We start from the raw sequence: 21484 nt of genomic DNA on the forward strand, positions 1-21484 counted from the left end.
ATGTGTAAAAATAGGTACGTCAGCATAAAAATGCCTGTGAGATACATAGGTTTTGTGAAAACGGAGTTCATGACTTATGTTGAGAAAATGTTAGTCATGAACTTTGTAAATTTGCTTTGTCTTGTAAATTTGAAAACGATAGGATCAGATGATATGTATAAATAAGAGAATAATGTAGGGTTAACTGAATAACCATGTAAAATGAGTTTGTATAAGTTAAGTTGTTTGAAAAACAATGTTTTAATAAACGTTTATGGTATATATAAAATATACCTTGGTTTTAAGAATGTTGAATAAGTAATATATTAAAATATATTTCAGTTCCAATATTGTTAACTCAAGTGTGCTAAATAACGCCACGGTATGTAATGCAATGAAAACACTTATATATAAGAAGTACCAGCGGCGTATCTACCATGTTTTCATCACATTACACTCGTTCCGTTATCTAAACACTAACCAAAACCAAATCGTTTGATAGATAGTATATTAAATATACTTTAGTTGTTCAAAATAATAGTTTTCAGTAGTATATTACAAGTATACCTTGGATTTATAAATAACATATTAAACCATGTTTTAGTTTTGTAACTAACATATCAGTATATGCTTTGGATGTGATAAATAACATATTAAACTATGTTTTAGTTATGTAAGTAACATATCACAATATGCTTTGGATGATTACAAAATATATGTTGGTTCTTGTACAACACCACACATGAGAGTATATCAAACTATACTTTTTGGGAGTATATCAAAATATACTTTAAAGGTGCGATTTAAGAATTCATTCAGACCTGGTGCATCAAACTACACCTTTGAGACTATAAGGATACCACAAAGGAAATCCCTATTTGGATGGAGAAACAAATTGGTTTCAGACATTCCATGACAACAGGAATGGGTTGTCTAGTCCTATAGCGCTATATCATACTACCAATCGGTCTGGTGAAGAAAATAAGTACTATTCCAACAATTACTTTTGTAATCTTTGAGAAATCAGTGTTTAAACCATAGATAATCAATCAGTTTGTTAAAAGATATGTATAATCAATTATACTTTGAAATCATGAAAATAACAGATAGGTACACATGCTTCACCCCAAAACAGTTGAAAACAATAGAAGAGGGGAACTATGTACTCACCTGAGATTGCTTTGAGTTCCTTGTATAACAACCAGATAATGCTAAAGATCACGGGATATCAAACGGCACCTAATAGGTAGCTATGTTAATATACCGGACCAAATCGGAAGGATCGGACAGTACGCGGGTTCGTAAACCAAACGAGTATGGAGACTCGTGTGATATGGCTTAGCAAAGCCTACATACTAAAATGAAACCTAATCTAAGTGCTTACGGTCCATCACGACCCGTTTAGGTAGCTTATGTTACCCTAACGCGTCGTTCGCGTAGAACGCGTTCGGAACGCCTAACATTGCGACCACACGGTATAACCTCGGAAGGTTATAGCTATGGTCACCTAATGTGTTTGGTCGGGTCCTAATGACCGACCAAATGGGTCGGGTTCGAAAGTATAAGCGATGGTTTAAATCGCTTACCTTACGACCCTATATAAGCACTAAACTAAAAGTGACGAGCTAAGCATGTTAGAACATGCTTAACTAAGTTTAGAAACAGGTTTGGCATCAAAACAAACGGCTTTGATGCCCACGAGTAGTTTGGTTACAAATTACGCAAGAATGCGCATTTTGGCCGAAACTACGACTCGTCACTGAGCCTAGTTAACGTGGTGATCAGTAGGTATAGTCACTACGGACTATAACCATCGTGATCACGCTCACGTTATGAAGTTCCATGAACTTCGCATCGACCATAAGCTGGTCAATGCAGAAAGTCAACAAAACGTTGACTTTCGGACTCGAAAAGCGAATAAAAGAGCGAAAGAAGACTTACGGAGGGTCCCCGAGTGCTAATCAAGACCAAATAGCTCAGGTATGAAACAATGGTTTCAACTTAGAGCTTTAAGATCTGATTTTGTGATTTTTACACAAAAGGGGGGGGGTATTTATAGGAAAAGTGGAACCGTTAGGATCGTTTTATCGAATATCGTGCCTTGATCTCGTGCGTACATGTGTCCAGTGGATAAGTTCAGTGAACTTGACCCTTGGCTCTTCATTGGGTGAAAAGGCATCGCCCCTTGATCGAACGAAAGGCCAGATTCTGCATTAAATGCAAAATCTTTCTGTCAGACATGTTCACGCGGCCCGCCTAAGGATTTGGCAAATCCTTACGCGCCCCGCCTAAGGTTCCCAGACCAGAATTTTCAATTTTGGTCCCTGCACTTCAGAAACACGTATTTTGGCCCATTTTTGGCACGTTTAAGCCCCGTTAACCTCATTTCAAGGCTCTAAGATGATGTTAAAGTGTAGGGGACTTGAAATATGCTCAAAAATATTCCGGATGTCGGTTCGTTTGGCCGTACGATCGCGATGTTCGCTTAATTACGACGGAATGCGCATAAGCGCGAAAGATGATCCAAATGACGCGACGAATGGATTTTTCTCATGCCAAACACTAAGGCATAATATTATAATGCTTACATAAATTTTTGGATGTCCGGATGTATTCAGAACGTAGGTTATGCGCGAAAGTGCAAACTTGTGCACTTTTTGACACTTTTAGCCCCTGAATGATCCAAAAGTTTGTTTTAGCATACCAAACCCCTCAAAGCCTATTTCTAAGCTATGTAAAGGATATTTATGGTATGTTTAACTTATGGACATGTTCCGGAATGTTCGTTACAGTTCAAATTGGCATACTTTCGCAGTTTGTCAAGTTTAGTCCTTGTAAGCGAATTAACTTGTTTTTGCCATACCAAAGCCTTCAAAACTTATTTCTAAGTTATGTAAAGGTTATTTAAGGTATGTTAAGTGTATGATGGTCTCCCGGAGTATTTTGTCGCATTAAACTGAGTACGTTTATGCACCAGTTTGCGTATAATTCTCCAGAAGGCGTTGTAGAGTATGAAATTGAACAAGAATTGATATGTGCAAAGCATACACATATTTATACAAATCCCAAGTATGAAATACAATATTTCCTTGGTTTGGCATTTGTTTGATGGTTGAAGTGACACAGGTGTCACAGTCTCCCCTACTTTAGGAAATTTCGTCCCGAAATTTAATTCTAGAGGAAACTCGTGAGGACAGCTGTGAAGGTTTCGCCTTATAATAGATCCATTGAACCCTTAGGTAAAACCCTGGGCCATGTTAGGATTCTTAGCGAATTTGTTAACCCACAGAGTGAATTCCTTGAAATAGTAAAACATGAAATTTTGAACTACTGATTGACGAACGTTTCTTATGAAGGCTTATCATAGGAAAACTTGGTGTGTGATTGAGATCAGAATTGGGGGAGTGTGAGAATAAATGACATTGGTCGAGGTCCGAGACTTCTCCCGTATCATTATTCTTGTCACTAGGTCTTAACACATGATGAAACTTCCTGTGGTTCCTGTGCACTGAATTCCATAATTATGTAGGCCTCCATAATTACGTAATTCCTTGCACAGTCCGCACAGTCCATTTCATAATCCGTAGGAAAATTACTTGAATAAATATGAAGCGATTTGACTAGACCACCAAAGGATCCCTTTAATTCGATCAACGAACGATCTTTTAACTAGATCAACACATGATCTTCTTAACTAGACCGTCGTACGATCTCTTTAAATAGACCGCTTAAGGGATCATTTTTATATCATCACATGATATTTCTAATCAGATTTTCAAAATCAATCTGTTTAAGCAGACCTTTCAAGAGGTCCAATTATAGAATAATACTTTATAACCCGAGGGACTTAACTACACTGTTGAAATCCATTAAGGGTTTAAAATAGTATCTTTGGATATCCCATTATGAATCTCTCGTATGAAGATATGAAAGATTCTATGAGGATTTGGATGGATCACATACAACCACAAAACATGTAAGAAAATACATAAGCACAAATTTAGTTAACTTGATTCTTTATTTTGTTATCCTTAGGTATGGATATTAAGGCACACTAGGAATCCAACCTATGGATTTCATTTGGCACTTTAACGATTTATGAAGATCTATCTATAAAGATAGAGGGATTCTCAATAAGTGTTTGACTTTGTTTCTTAAAAGAAACGAGAGTTTAAGGTTCTTGGGGAGATCACAAGTGATCATAATATGACAGAACCATACGAGTAGTTTGTCGTTGGGCTGACATCATAAAGTTGCATCAAGCATTCACACAAACGCATAAATTTTGCAGAAATAAAAACAACAAGTCTTTATTTATGTAACAACGGAATTGTCTTGAAGTGTCAAAAGATAGCAACTAAGGAAATACAAAACACTAATTGTTCACTGCTGCATCATTGTTCATGTTTGCCTCATTGATGTTGAACACTCGTCCACGCGCTGGAGGTATGTTAACAAGCCTTGGGCAATTGTTCCTGTAGTGGGTAAGGTCACCACAGTTATAACATGACCCTGGAGGGAACCGTGCTTGAACAGCAGCAGGGTTTGTAGCAGCTTGATTTGCATAACGACAAACATTGATCAAATGTCCCAACCGCCCACAGTGGGTACATTTGTGACACTGCTCTTGCTCTAGATGATGACGGTTGCATTTGTTGCACAACGGTGCAGTACCAACATAGTTTTGTCTTTTACGAGGTTGTGTTGGCTGGTTTGGTGCAACTTGTTTGTCTTGAGCAGTTACAGCGTAGCTTTGAGAGGCTTTGCGCTTTTTCTTCTTGGGCACTTCAGCACTTTCTTCCTTTGTTTCCACATGAGCAGTCTTGTCAGATGGTCTTAAGTCGCCCTTCCGAAACAGCTTGTGCTTCCTGATTTGGGATTCAGTCAGAGTGGCAGCCAATTCAATGGCTTGTCTGACAGTAGTAGGGTTGCTGCCAGTAACGATGTCCTGAACTACGTCAGGAAGCCCATCAATGTATTTCTCAATCGCCTTATCCAGAGGCGTAACCATCGTAGGGCATAACAAGCTCAATTCCTCATAGCGATCAGTATAGGCTCGATGTTCCCCACTGTCTTGCTTTAAATCATCAAATTCCCTTTCTAGAGCCCTAAGCTCATGACGAGGACAGAACTCCTTCATCATAAGAGCCCTAAGCTCGGCCCAAGTCTGTGCTAATGCAACCTCTGCACCACGGTCTCTCATAACCCCGTTCCACCATGTAAGAGCCCTCTTCTGAAACACACTCGAAGAAAACTCGACCTTGCGATTTTCAGGACACTGAACGTGACGGAAAGTATTCTCAATGCTCTCGAACCATTGAAGAAGACCAGTTGCTCCCTCAGAACCATTGAACTTGAGCGGTTTAGCTGAGTTAAAAATCTTGAAATTGCATGGAGCATTGTTGTTGTTGATGGCTTGAGTTATTTGAGCATAAAGAATTGGGAAGGCAGCAGCCATTTGCTGTGCGATAATTTCCGCCAGTTCGGCATTCGCCATCTGATTGTCGCGTCGAGGAGGCATTCTAAAAGAGGAAACATGAGAGGAAACGAGTGAGAGAATTAGACGAAAAGAATGAGATGAAACAAATCTGATGAAAGCAAGGATAGTGGCCGTCTGTCTGTTACTACAAAGCAACAAACGACCTGGTGATTAATCAAAGCAAATAGGTCAAAATAATGTATCGCGAAGACATGCTCGCCTATAAGTGGACACTCACCCCAAGAGTTCCCAGGTAAGAGTGACTGGTCCGATTATGTGGATTTGTACGAACACTCTAGCCTTAGACAGAAAACTCAGGGTACAGGCACCCACCCTTCCAGTTTGCATGTGTTCACAATATTTAGATCAACTTTGATGAGAGTTTTGAAAATTCAAAGGGGTTCAAAACCTTATAACAGAGGGTTCAAAACCTAGTAATCAATCATCCTAGAACAGATGATTAGTTTTCAAAGCGGTTTTGAAATTTATGTTCTTGTTGCGGTCGTCGCCTAAGGATAGGTGACGGTGTTGTTTTATGACTAAACGCAAGTAAACTCGCGTTAGGGTCCTAGGAAGGTTATAGACTAGGTCAAAGCATTACTAATAACCTAATTCCCTATAACCATGAGCTCTGATACCAACTTTTCTGTCACACCCTGACCACGTGTAACAACAAAACGTGGCGGAAACGTCGGGGAGTGTTGTAACAGAATCATTGTTTCATATCACATGGAAATTTAAATATTGTTTTATTGATTAAATGAACTCGTTGTTCTATTACAATCACATAAGTACAACTATGATCTTCCAAGTTTTAAAGTTGCTAAGGCACGGGTCCATCCTAAATGTAGCATGCATCAATAATCATCTCAAGACAGCACCTGAAACATGTGTAAAAATAGGTACGTCAGCATAAAAATGCCTGTGAGATACATAGGTTTTGTGAAAACGGAGTTCATGACTTATGTTTGAGAAAATGTTTAGTCATGAACTTTGTAAATTTGCTTTGTCTTGTAAATCATTTGAAAAACGATAGGATCAGATGATATGTATAAATAAGAGAATAATGTAGGGTTAACTGAATAACCATGTAAAATGAGTTTGTATAAGTTAAGTTGTTTGAAAAACAATGTTTTAATAAAACGTTTATGGTATATATAGAATATACCTTGGTTTTAAGAAAGTTGAATAAGTAATATATTAAAATATATTTCAGTTCCAATATTGTTAACTCAAGTGTGCTAAATAACGCCACGGTATGTAATGCAATGAAAACACTTATATATAAGAAGTACCAGCGGCGTATCTACCATGTTTTCATCACATTACACTCGTTTCGTTATCTAAACACTAACCAAAACCAAATCGTTTGATAGATAGTATATTAAATATACTTTAGTTGTTCAAAATAATAGTTTTCAGTAGTATATTACAAGTATACCTTGGATTTATAAATAACATATTAAACCATGTTTTAGTTTTGTAACTAACATATCAGTATATGCTTTGGATGTGATAAATAACATATTAAACTATGTTTTAGTTATGTAAGTAACATATCACAATATGCTTTGGATGATTACAAAATATATGTTGGTTCTTGTACAACACCACACATGAGAGTATATCAAACTATACTTTTTGGGAGTATATCAAAATATACTTTAAAGGTGCGATTTAAGAATTCATTCAGACCTGGTGCATCAAACTACACCTTTGAGACTATAAGGATACCACAAAGGAAATCCCTATTTGGATGGAGAAACAAATTGGTTTCAGACATTCCATGACAACAGGAATGGGTTGTCTAGTCCTATAGCGCTATATCATACTACCAATCGGTCTGGTGAAGAAAATAAGTACTATTCCAACAATTACTTTTGTAATCTTTGAGAAATCAGTGTTTAAACCATAGATAATCAATCAGTTTGTTAAAAGATATGTATAATCAATTATACTTTGAAATCATGAAAATAACAGATAGGTACACATGCTTCACCCCAAAACAGTTGAAAACAATAGAAGAGGGGAACTATGTACTCACCTGAGATTGCTTTGAGTTCCTTGTATAACAACCAGATAATGCTAAAGATCACGGGATATCAAACGGCACCTAATAGGTAGCTATGTTAATATACCGGACCAAATCGGAAGGATCGGACAGTACGCGGGTTCGTAAACCAAACGAGTATGGAGACTCGTGTGATATGGCTTAGCAAAGCCTACATACTAAAATGAAACCTAATCTAAGTGCTTACGGTCCATCACGACCCGTTTAGGTAGCTTATGTTACCCTAACGCGTCGTTCGCGTAGAACGCGTTCGGAACGCCTAACATTGCGACCACACGGTATAACCTCGGAAGGTTATAGCTATGGTCACCTAATGTGTTTGGTCGGGTCCTAATGACCGACCAAATGGGTCGGGTTCGAAAGTATAAGCGATGGTTTAAATCGCTTACCTTACGACCCTATATAAGCACTAAACTAAAAGTGACGAGCTAAGCATGTTAGAACATGCTTAACTAAGTTTAGAAACAGGTTTGGCATCAAAACAAACGGCTTTGATGCCCACGAGTAGTTTGGTTACAAAATACGCAAGAATGCGCATTTTGGCCGAAACTACGACTCGTCACTGAGCCTAGTTAACGTGGTGATCAGTAGGTATAGTCACTACGGACTATAACCATCGTGATCACGCTCACGTTATGAAGTTCCATGAACTTCGCATCGACCATAAGCTGGTCAATGCAGAAAGTCAACAAAACGTTGACTTTCGGACTCGAAAAGCGAATAAAAGAGCGAAAGAAGACTTACGGAGGGTCCCCGAGTGCTAATCAAGACCAAATAGCTCAGGTATGAAACAATGGTTTCAACTTAGAGCTTTAAGATCTGATTTTGTGATTTTTACACAAAAGGGGGGGGGGTATTTATAGGAAAAGTGGAACCGTTAGGATCGTTTTATCGAATATCGTGCCTTGATCTCGTGCGTACATGTGTCCAGTGGATAAGTTCAGTGAACTTGACCCTTGGCTCTTCATTGGGTGAAAAGGCATCGCCCCTTGATCGAACGAAAGGCCAGATTCTGCATTAAATGCAAAATCTTTCTGTCAGACATGTTCACGCGGCCCGCCTAAGGATTTGGCAAATCCTTACGCGCCCCGCCTAAGGTTCCCAGACCAGAATTTTCAATTTTGGTCCCTGCACTTCAGAAACACGTATTTTGGCCCATTTTTGGCACGTTTAAGCCCCGTTAACCTCATTTCAAGGCTCTAAGATGATGTTAAAGTGTAGGGGACTTGAAATATGCTCAAAAATATTCCAGATGTCGGTTCGTTTGGCCGTACGATCGCGATGTTCGCTTAATTACGACGGAATGCGCATAAGCGCGAAAGATGATCCAAATGACGCGACGAATGGATTTTTCTCATGCCAAACACTAAGGCATAATATTATAATGCTTACATAAATTTTTGGATGTCCGGATGTATTCAGAACGTAGGTTATGCGCGAAAGTGCAAACTTGTGCACTTTTTGACACTTTTAGCCCCTGAATGATCCAAAAGTTTGTTTTAGCATACCAAACCCCTCAAAGCCTATTTCTAAGCTATGTAAAGGATATTTATGGTATGTTTAACTTATGGACATGTTCCGGAATGTTCGTTACAGTTCAAATTGGCATACTTTCGCAGTTTGTCAAGTTTAGTCCTTGTAAGCGAATTAACTTGTTTTTGCCATACCAAAGCCTTCAAAACTTATTTCTAAGTTATGTAAAGGTTATTTAAGGTATGTTAAGTGTATGATGGTCTCCCGGAGTATTTTGTCGCATTAAACTGAGTACGTTTATGCACCAGTTTGCGTATAATTCTCCAGAAGGCGTTGTAGAGTATGAAATTGAACAAGAATTGATATGTGCAAAGCATACACATATTTATACAAATCCCAAGTATGAAATACAATATTTCCTTGGTTTGGCATTTGTTTGATGGTTGAAGTGACACAGGTGTCACAGTCTCCCCTACTTTAGGAAATTTCGTCCCGAAATTTAATTCTAGAGGAAACTCGTGAGGACAGCTGTGAAGGTTTCGCCTTATAATAGATCCATTGAACCCTTAGGTAAAACCCTGGGCCATGTTAGGATTCTTAGCGAATTTGTTAACCCACAGAGTGAATTCCTTGAAATAGTAAAACATGAAATTTTGAACTACTGATTGACGAACGTTTCTTATGAAGGCTTATCATAGGAAAACTTGGTGTGTGATTGAGATCAGAATTGGGGGAGTGTGAGAATAAATGACATTGGTCGAGGTCCGAGACTTCTCCCGTATCATTATTCTTGTCACTAGGTCTTAACACATGATGAAACTTCCTGTGGTTCCTGTGCACTGAATTCCATAATTATGTAGGCCTCCATAATTACGTAATTCCTTGCACAGTCCGCACAGTCCATTTCATAATCCGTAGGAAAATTACTTGAATAAATATGAAGCGATTTGACTAGACCACCAAAGGATCCCTTTAATTCGATCAACGAACGATCTTTTAACTAGATCAACACATGATCTTCTTAACTAGACCGTCGTACGATCTCTTTAAATAGACCGCTTAAGGGATCATTTTTATATCATCACATGATATTTCTAATCAGATTTTCAAAATCAATCTGTTTAAGCAGACCTTTCAAGAGGTCCAATTATAGAATAATACTTTATAACCCGAGGGACTTAACTACACTGTTGAAATCCATTAAGGGTTTAAAATAGTATCTTTGGATATCCCATTATGAATCTCTCGTATGAAGATATGAAAGATTCTATGAGGATTTGGATGGATCACATACAACCACAAAACATGTAAGAAAATACATAAGCACAAATTTAGTTAACTTGATTCTTTATTTTGTTATCCTTAGGTATGGATATTAAGGCACACTAGGAATCCAACCTATGGATTTCATTTGGCACTTTAACGATTTATGAAGATCTATCTATAAAGATAGAGGGATTCTCAATAAGTGTTTGACTTTGTTTCTTAAAAGAAACGAGAGTTTAAGGTTCTTGGGGAGATCACAAGTGATCATAATATGACAGAACCATACGAGTAGTTTGTCGTTGGGCTGACATCATAAAGTTGCATCAAGCATTCACACAAACGCATAAATTTTGCAGAAATAAAAACAACAAGTCTTTATTTATGTAACAACGGAATTGTCTTGAAGTGTCAAAAGATAGCAACTAAGGAAATACAAAACACTAATTGTTCACTGCTGCATCATTGTTCATGTTTGCCTCATTGATGTTGAACACTCGTCCACGCGCTGGAGGTATGTTAACAAGCCTTGGGCAATTGTTCCTGTAGTGGGTAAGGTCACCACAGTTATAACATGACCCTGGAGGGAACCGTGCTTGAACAGCAGCAGGGTTTGTAGCAGCTTGATTTGCATAACGACAAACATTGATCAAATGTCCCAACCGCCCACAGTGGGTACATTTGTGACACTGCTCTTGCTCTAGATGATGACGGTTGCATTTGTTGCACAACGGTGCAGTACCAACATAGTTTTGTCTTTTACGAGGTTGTGTTGGCTGGTTTGGTGCAACTTGTTTGTCTTGAGCAGTTACAGCGTAGCTTTGAGAGGCTTTGCGCTTTTTCTTCTTGGGCACTTCAGCACTTTCTTCCTTTGTTTCCACATGAGCAGTCTTGTCAGATGGTCTTAAGTCGCCCTTCCGAAACAGCTTGTGCTTCCTGATTTGGGATTCAGTCAGAGTGGCAGCCAATTCAATGGCTTGTCTGACAGTAGTAGGGTTGCTGCCAGTAACGATGTCCTGAACTACGTCAGGAAGCCCATCAATGTATTTCTCAATCGCCTTATCCAGAGGCGTAACCATCGTAGGGCATAACAAGCTCAATTCCTCATAGCGATCAGTATAGGCTCGATGTTCCCCACTGTCTTGCTTTAAATCATCAAATTCCCTTTCTAGAGCCCTAAGCTCATGACGAGGACAGAACTCCTTCATCATAAGAGCCCTAAGCTCGGCCCAAGTCTGTGCTAATGCAACCTCTGCACCACGGTCTCTCATAACCCCGTTCCACCATGTAAGAGCCCTCTTCTGAAACACACTCGAAGAAAACTCAACCTGGCGATTTTCAGGACACTGAACGTGACGGAAAGTATTCTCAATGCTCTTGAACCATTGAAGAAGACCAGTTGCTCCCTCAGAACCATTGAACTTGAGCGGTTTAGCTGAGTTAAAAATCTTGAAATTGCATGGAGCATTGTTGTTGTTGATGGCTTGAGTTATTTGAGCATAAAGAATTGGGAAGGCAGCAGCCATTTGCTGTGCGATAATTTCCGCCAGTTCGGCATTCGCCATCTGATTGTCGCGTCGAGGAGGCATTCTAAAAGAGGAAACATGAGAGGAAACGAGTGAGAGAATTAGACGAAAAGAATGAGATGAAACAAATCTGATGAAAGCAAGGATAGTGGCCGTCTGTCTGTTACTACAAAGCAACAAACGACCTGGTGATTAATCAAAGCAAATAGGTCAAAATAATGTATCGCGAAGACATGCTCGCCTATAAGTGGACACTCACCCCAAGAGTTCCCAGGTAAGAGTGACTGGTCCGATTATGTGGATTTGTACGAATACTCTAGCCTTAGACAGAAAACTCAGGGTACAGGCACCCACCCTTCCAGTTTGCATGTGTTCACAATATTTAGACCAACTTTGACGAGAGTTTTGAATATTCAAAGGGGTTCAAAACCTTATAACAGAGGGTTCAAAACCTAGTAATCAATCATCCTAGAACAGATGATTAGTTTTCAAAGCGGTTTTGAAATTTATGTTCTTGTTGCGGTCGTCGCCTAAGGATAGGTGACGGTGTTGTTTTATGACTAAACGCAAGTAAACTCGCGTTAGGGTCCTAGGAAGGTTATAGACTAGGTCAAAGCATTACTAATAACCTAATTCCCTATAACCATGATGTCACACCCCCAAAATCCACACGCGGAGTACCACCGCTTGGAGGCGTGACATGACCAGGATCAAGCCATCAATCATATCAAACATAGCATTTAATAATAAAAGTAATCAATGTAAATCGTCATGACATGATTGATGTTCCAAAACCAAACATCGTTTAAATAGCGGAAGCATAGTAAGGTAAACTCAAAATAGTTATAAGTTCAGAATAAGTTCATGATCCAAATCCCACAACGACCTGCTCCTCCTTGTGCAAGCTCCATAATGTACCTAAGGTCCTGCAAGGCATGCAGCAAATAATCAACAAACTAGTTGAGCGAGTTCACAGAAAGTAAGTTCATAACATAGTGCATAAATATAGCTAGTGGGGGCTTCCCATACTAGTGTGTACTAAAGGTGGGGGCTTCCCATGTTCATCCTGGTTAATGAGGGCTTCTCATTAACGGTACTTACTAGACTAACTTCCGACCATGTGTTCTTCTTTACCGAGAACAGGAAAACGTACAGGGTCACGTAGGCTTTACGTGACGTGCCCTTCCCCGAGGACAGTGGTACGCGTGGGGGCTACGTAGGCTTTACGCAGCGTGGCCTTCCGATCTGGAAGCCAGTAGATGGTATTGGGTTACGTAGGCTTTACGTAACGTGTCCTCCCGACCCGGGAGACAAATGGCAAACATAATGGGTTACGTAGGCTTTACGTAACGTGTCCTGACTAACCTGAGGACGATGGTCTATAGTCTAGAGAATGCGTAAGTACGAGTAACTCTTTTAACAATAACATATCCAACCCAATTCCCAACCCGGGAATCCCATGCCTTGGCTGTGTGAACTCACCTTGGTTTGCTCGGCAGATACACAAAAGAGTACAGGTAGCAAGTAAATGGTCAACCACGTCCTATCATGGTTATTATGCAAGTCAGGTTCGTATATAGCACGTATATTCATGTATGCTATCAAGTATGATCATGGCAAAACACATAAACGTATCAGCAGTTCATGTCATGTAACGAGTCCAAGTAGTCGGCCCCAATAAATATAAGCAGTCCCATAACAATCAGTTAAACAGAATCCAAGTGTTCGGCCCAAACAGATAAGCAGCCCAATGGAATAGCAGTCATAAGATTGGGCCCGTAACAATGAAGGCCCAACAGTGTACGTGCATTAACTCGTCTCGAGTCGCAACCGGCGATCTCGAGTCGCAACCGGAGATTACGAGTCGCAACAGCTGGTTGCGAGTCGCAATGGTGATCTCGGTTCATCATGGTCTGGTTACGAGTCGCAACGGGACTCGCAACCGTGGTCTCGGCTGGTGCTGTTTGTGGTCTCGAGTCGAGACGGGGAGGTTTCGACTCGCAATCTGAGTCGCAACCGGCTGTGTAACTGGTTTCCATAATTCTAGTCAATTAAACTCCGTGATTTCAGCAAACATATTCAGCAGTTTCGGAAACAGATCAAACACCGAAAATAACAGTTTCATAGCATCTTCAAATCAGCATCATTAACATATACATGACAGCCTCAAGAACACATAATCAGATCATCAAATAGGCCTAGACCGAATCATGAATCATATTATTGAACTAGCATGCAACCTAGCCGGTTAACATATACTTGGACCGATTAATCATATACGCATCAGAAACAATAACAGAAACAATAAGTTCATGATTCAATTATCATGTTTTCATATGTGAACCGAAACCCTAGTGAAAATCCTAACCGATTACAAAGGTCCGATAACTAATAAAACATATAATCATTATCATCATACCGAATATATGTATATAACACTAACATGCAACATGAAGTAAATTAACACACATCCAATAAATACTAACCGGAAGAAGGTAACAAGGGTGATCCGAACAATAAGAACCTCCGGTTAGAAGGGAGTTTTGCCGTCGGGTTTGCGAGAGGGAGAGAAGGAAGTCGCCTAGGGTTTCTTGTGTGTGTTTGTGTTTTGCAAAAGTAGTAAAACAAACCCCTTCTCCCGGTTTTGTGTTGCGAGTGGGGAGTGGGCCGAGCCCAACTCGGTATCAAATGGAGTCCGATTTCAAGGTGGCCCAAACGGGCTTGTGTGACCGGTTTGTGTGGTTTGGGCTCGTGCAACGCATAACATACATACACACATAACACACGTAAACAAATATTCATTTAAAATCATATAATTCAGTTCTCATAAGCACGTAACATTACATCAAAGCAAGTCTAAAGTTCGAGTTGTCACATTATCCCCAACTAATTGGAAATTTCGTCCCGAAATTTGGTATGCACTCACTGAGGAAGCTAGGTAAACTGTACTGTTCACTGATTTTCCTGGGGTGTCACATCCTCCCCCCGTTGATCTGGAATTTCGTCCCGAAATTCCGAAGTAGTAGCTTCAGCCTCAGTAGTGGTAGCACTGGTTTCGAATAACTGGGGGTACTTTTCTGTCATCCTGTCTTCGCGTTCCCAGGTGTACTCTGGGCCACGTTTGGAGTTCCAACGAACTCGGACAAGAGGGATTCTCTTGTGTTTGAGGACCTTCACATCCCGGTCCGTGATTTCTACTGGTTCCTCGACGAACTGCAACCGCTCGTCGATAGTGAGTTCCTTAAAAGGAATGATGAGGTTTTCATCTGATAGGCACTTCTTTAAGTTCGATACATGAAAGACATTGTGAACTGCCCCGAGTTCAGTTGGTAGATTCAACTTGTAGGCTACTTTGCCAATCTTTTCTATAATCTCGAATGGTCCGACGTATCGCGGATTCAGTTTACCTCGTTTGCCAAAACGAACCACACCCTTCCAGGGTGAAACTTTCAATAAAACCCGGTCCCCGACATCAAATTCCAATGGCTTTCTACGCTTGTCCGCGTAGGCTTTCTGACGGTCGCGCGCTGCCGCCATGCGTTGTCGTATCTGTGCAATCTTTTCTGTGGCGTCCACTACAATCTCTGGACCCGTGATCTGACTATCCCCCACCTCTGCCCAGCAGAGGGGTGACCGGCATTTACGCCCGTACAATGCCTTGAATGGAGCGGCTTGAATGCTGGTGTGGTAACTGTTATTATACGAGAATTCCACCAAAGGGAGGTGCTTTTCCCAGCCGTTGCCGAAATCAATAACGCATGCCCGAAGCATGTCTTCAAGCGTTTGGATCGTTCGCTCAGACTGCCCATCCGTCTGAGGATGATAAGCTGTGCTCATGTCTAACCTTGAGCCGAAGGATTTGTGCATTGCTTGCCAAAGCTCTGACGTGAATCGTGCATCGCGATCCGAAATGATAGATGTGGGCACTCCGTGCCTCGAAACAACTTCTTTAAGATAGACGTCTGCGAGAGTGGAGAACTTATCCGTTTCCTTTATAGGTAGGAAGTGTGCAGACTTGGTGAGTCGATCCACGATCACCCATATGGTATCATTCCCCCGCTGGGATCTAGGTAGGCCTGTAACGAAATCCATGGAAATTTCTTCCCATTTCCATTGAGGTATCTTAGGCTGCTGAAGTAGGCCAGCTGGTTTCTGATATTCGACCTTGACTCTCGCACAGGTCAAGCATTTTCCAACATACGTAGCAATGTGGGCCTTCATACTAGGCCACCAATAAGTGGTGCTGATATCGTGGAACATTTTATCCGACCCTGGATGTACCGAATAGCGAGACTTGTGAGCTTCATTCATTACAAGTTCGCGTAAACCGCCATAGAGAGGGACCCAAATCCGGCCCGTTACATAGTAGGCGCCGTCTTCCTTCTGTTCCATTTGTTGTCGTGAGCCGCGTAAGGCTTCAGCCTTGACGTTTTCGGGCTTCAGTGCTTCAGTCTGAGCAGCTCGTATCTGAGCAGGAAGGCTAGACTGAATCGTAAGCTGTAGCGCTCGCACGCGCTTCGGTAAAGTGTCCTTACGACTAAGGGCATCAGCCACAACATTGGCTTTGCCTGGATGATACTTGATAGCGCATTCGTAATCGTTCAGTAGTTCAACCCATCTTCGTTGACGCATGTTCAAGTCCTTCTGCTTAAGGATATGCTCGAGACTCCTGTGATCGGTGTAAATCGTGCACCTGGTACCGTACAGGTAGTGTCGCCATATCTTAAGCGCGAAAACAACAGCTCCCAGCTCTAAATCGTGCATCGTGTAGTTCCGTTCGTGAACCTTTAGCTGACGAGAGGCGTAAGCAATAACCTTGTCGCGCTGCATTAACACACATCCAAGTCCCCGAATGGATGCATCACAATAAACCACAAAGTCATCCGTGCCCTCTGGCAAAGAGAGGATAGGTGCACTGCAAAGCCTATCCTTTAGGTGCTGAAAAGCAGTCTCCTGGGGCTCTCCCCAGCGATAGGTGACACCCTTCTGTGTCAGTAACGTAAGCGGCTGAGCAATCTTCGAGAAATCCTTGATAAACCGTCTGTAGTAACCTGCCAAACCCAAGAATTGGCGTATTTCTGTCGGCGTACGCGGTGCAGGCCAGTTCCTGATCGAGTCTACCTTGGATGGATCGACATGAATCCCATCCTTGTTTACCACGTGGCCTAAGAAGTGGACTTCACGAAGCCAGAAGTCGCATTTAGAAAGCTTGGCGTACAACTGTTCCTTCCGAAGGAGTTCCAATATCAGACGAAGATGCTGCTCATGTTCCTCCTGACTCTTGGAGTAAATCAGAATGTCGTCGATGAATACTATGACGAACTTGTCGAGATAGGGTTTGCACACCCTGTTCATAAGATCCATAAATACGGCAGGCGCGTTCGTTAACCCGAACGGCATGACAAGAAACTCGTAGTGACCGTAACGAGTTCTGAATGCTGTCTTAGAGACGTCCTTCTCCCGGACTCTCAGCTGATGATACCCAGACCTCAAGTCTATCTTTGAATAGTAACACGACCCTTGCAACTGGTCGAATAAGTCGTCGATGCGCGGAAGAGGATAACGGTTCTTCACCGTTACCTTGTTGAGTTCACGGTAGTCGATGCACATCCTGAACGTACCGTCTTTCTTCTTCACAAAGAGTACTGGAGCTCCCCAAGGCGAAGAGCTTGGTCGTATGAAACCCTTTTCCAAGAGTTCCTGCAGTTGCTTTGACAGTTCCTCCAATTCCGATGGAGCTAGACGATATGGTGCGCGAGCTATGGGTGCTGCTCCTGGAGCGAGCTCGATCTGAAATTCGACCTGACGATGAGGCGGTAAGCCAGGTAAATCTTCAGGAAACACCTGAGGGTAATCACGTACAACTGGAATATCCTCCAATTTCTTTTCCTTTACTGATGCGTCTGAAACAAGAGCCAAAATGGCTGTGTGACCTTTACGTAAGCACTTCTGAGCCTTCAAGAATGAGATGATGCCAACCACAGCACCACTCTTGTCGCCTTGAACTTCAAGAGGTTCCTGACCAGAACGAGGAATGCGAATAATCTTCTCGCTGCATAGGATTTCTGCCTGGTGTTGGGACAACCAATCCATCCCAATCACGACGTCGAAGCTACCCAAAGCTATGGGAATGAGATCGATAGAGAAGGCTTGGCCAGCTAGGATAAGATTACAACCCTGAACTACGTGCGTGGCTTCTAGACTTTTACCGTTAGCTAACTCTACTACATGTTTGGTGGGTAAAAGTGTTGGTGCACGTTTTAGCAGTTGACACATTTTCACAGACATATAGCTTGTATCCGCACCCGAATCAAATAAAACAGTAGCATAAATATTGTCGAGGAGAAACTTACCCATAAGAACGTTGGGATCGTTCACCGCGTCTCCTCTTCCCAAAACGAAAGCTCGACCTCTTGCCTCGTTGCCATTATTGTTGTTGTTCCCGCCGTTGTTGTTGCCGTTGCCCTGGTTGTTATTGTTGTTGTTGCGGTTCTGGTTCAACTGAGGGCAATCGCGTTTGAAGTGACCTTCAGCCCCACACTGGAAACATCCCCGGTTTCCACGCTGTGGCTGCTGCTGCTGCTGCTGGTTCTGTGGAGCGGGTTGCTGAGGCTGCTGATTCTGATTTGCAGGCCGTGGACTCCTACAGTCTTTGGCCTCGTGCCCCATCTTAAGACACCTTTGACAACGACCCTTGTTACATGGGCCGTGGTGATGCCTGTTGCAGTTGTGGCACCTAGGCTGACTACCCTGATATCTCCTCTGCCTGTGACCACTAGAGGATTGCTGACTGGGACTCTGATAGTGGTCAATCTTCTGCTGCTGAGCTTGTGGCTGAACAGTCGCTGAGCCTTTGCTGGAATCCCCATCCCACTTTCTTTTACTGTCACCAGATGTAGCAGGAGTAACCGTGGTGGTGACGTTAGCAGTAGCATTAACACGCTTGGGCAGTTTATTCTGATCCACTGCCTGATCGGTGATACGGTGAGCGAGACGTTGAATTTCCTGGATGTTTTCGAGGTTAGCCGACGTCACGTGGCTCTGAATTTCTGGCGCCAATCCCTTGAGATACAACTCAATGCGCTTGTATGGAGGGTCCACCATAGTAGGACACAGAACGGCCAGCTCGTTCGACCGTTTAGTATACGCTTCAATTTCTGATCCAACCATTTTCAGGTTATACAGCTCGTCTTCCAACTTGTGAATATCTTCACGTGTACAATACTCACGCTTGATGAGTTCCTTGAAATCGTTCCACGGGGTGGCGTTAGCAGCTGCCAACCCTAGAATTTGCACCTGCGCGTTCCACCATGTTAGCGCGATTCCTTCCAAGGTGCCAGTGGCAAACTTGACCTTGCGAGCCTCAGGGCACTCGCACATTTCGAATACTGATTCTAGCTTTTCAAACCAATGGAGGAGTCCCACTGCCCCCTCGATGCCGCTGAAAGAATTTGGACGACAGTCCATGAAGTTCTTGAAAGTGCAGACGGGCTGCTGCGCGTGTTGACCTGCTTGAGCTGCTGCAACTGCCGCAGCAACTTGAGCTTGAACGAGAGCCTCTAGCTGGGCTTGCGTCATGTTGATTCTTCCAGACATGATCTTCATAGTAAAAGTAACGTAAATGAGAGTGGTTCGCGAGTAGGGCGATGACAGAAAAGTGTAGGCATATAGGTGTTCTCATGCTATAGTGTCATGTGTATCTAAATATAATGCGAGCAAAGTTCTAAGCAGCTCTAGCAAACAGGCAATAGTCATAACCTTATTACCTAGGATGTCGAGTCTTGCACGTGGAGCGAAGCGTCGTTGTGGATCGTTGAGAGCACTGTTCTGGTTATAGTCCGGTTTTAATAAAAACGTTTTCCCGTATTAAAACCAAGTTCTCTATAACCAATGGCTCTGATACCAATCTGTCACACCCCCAAAATCCACACGCGGAGTACCACCGCTTGGAGGCGTGACATGACCAGGATCAAGCCATCAATCATATCAAACATAGCATTTAATAATAAAAGTAATCAATGTAAATCGTCATGACATGATTGATGTTCCAAAACCAAACATCGTTTAAATAGCGGAAGCATAGTAAGGTAAACTCAAAATAGTTATAAGTTCAGAATAAGTTCATGATCCAAATCCCACAACGACCTGCTCCTCCTTGTGCAAGCTCCATAATGTACCTAAGGTCCTGCAAGGCATCCAGCAAATAATCAACAAACTAGTTGAGCGAGTTCACAGAAAGTAAGTTCATAACATAGTGCATAAATATAGCTAGTGGGGGCTTCCCATACTAGTGTGTACTAAAGGTGGGGGCTTCCCATGTTCATCCTGGTTAATGAGGGCTTCTCATTAACGGTACTTACTAGACTAACTTCCGACCATGTGTTCTTCTTTACCGAGAACAGGAAAACGTACAGGGTCACGTAGGCTTTACGTGACGTGCCCTTCCCCGAGGACAGTGGTACGCGTGGGGGCTACGTAGGCTTTACGCAGCGTGGCCTTCCGATCTGGAAGCCAGTAGATGGTATTGGGTTACGTAGGCTTTACGTAACGTGTCCTCCCGACCCGGGAGACAAATGGCAAACATAATGGGTTACGTAGGCTTTACGTAACGTGTCCTGACTAACCTGAGGACGATGGTCTATAGTCTAGAGAATGCGTAAGTACGAGTAACTCTTTTAACAATAACATATCCAACCCAATTCCCAACCCGGGAATCCCATGCCTTGGCTGTGTGAACTCACCTTGGTTTGCTCGGCAGATACACAAAAGAGTACAGGTAGCAAGTAAATGGTCAACCACGTCCTATCATGGTTATTATGCAAGTCAGGTTCGTATATAGCACGTATATTCATGTATGCTATCAAGTATGATCATGGCAAAACACATAAACGTATCAGCAGTTCATGTCATGTAACGAGTCCAAGTAGTCGGCCCCAATAAATATAAGCAGTCCCATAACAATCAGTTAAACAGAATCCAAGTGTTCGGCCCAAACAGATAAGCAGCCCAATGGAATAGCAGTCATAAGATTGGGCCCGTAACAATGAAGGCCCAACAGTGTACGTGCATTAACTCGTCTCGAGTCGCAACCGGCGATCTCGAGTCGCAACCGGAGATTACGAGTCGCAACAGCTGGTTGCGAGTCGCAATGGTGATCTCGGTTCATCATGGTCTGGTTACGAGTCGCAACGGGACTCGCAACCGTGGTCTCGGCTGGTGCTGTTTGTGGTCTCGAGTCGAGACGGGGAGGTTTCGACTCGCAATCTGAGTCGCAACCGGCTGTGTAACTGGTTTCCATAATTCTAGTCAATTAAACTCCGTGATTTCAGCAAACATATTCAGCAGTTTCGGAAACAGATCAAACACCGAAAATAACAGTTTCATAGCATCTTCAAATCAGCATCATTAACATATACATGACAGCCTCAAGAACACATAATCAGATCATCAAATAGGCCTAGACCGAATCATGAATCATATTATTGAACTAGCATGCAACCTAGCCGGTTAACATATACTTGGACCGATTAATCATATACGCATCAGAAACAATAACAGAAACAATAAGTTCATGATTCAATTATCATGTTTTCATATGTGAACCGAAACCCTAGTGAAAATCCTAACCGATTACAAAGGTCCGATAACTAATAAAACATATAATCATTATCATCATACCGAATATATGTATAT

Source organism: Helianthus annuus, chromosome 7, assembly GCF_002127325.2.
Source record: "Helianthus annuus cultivar XRQ/B chromosome 7, HanXRQr2.0-SUNRISE, whole genome shotgun sequence".
Classification (NCBI taxonomy): Eukaryota; Viridiplantae; Streptophyta; class Magnoliopsida; order Asterales; family Asteraceae; genus Helianthus; species Helianthus annuus.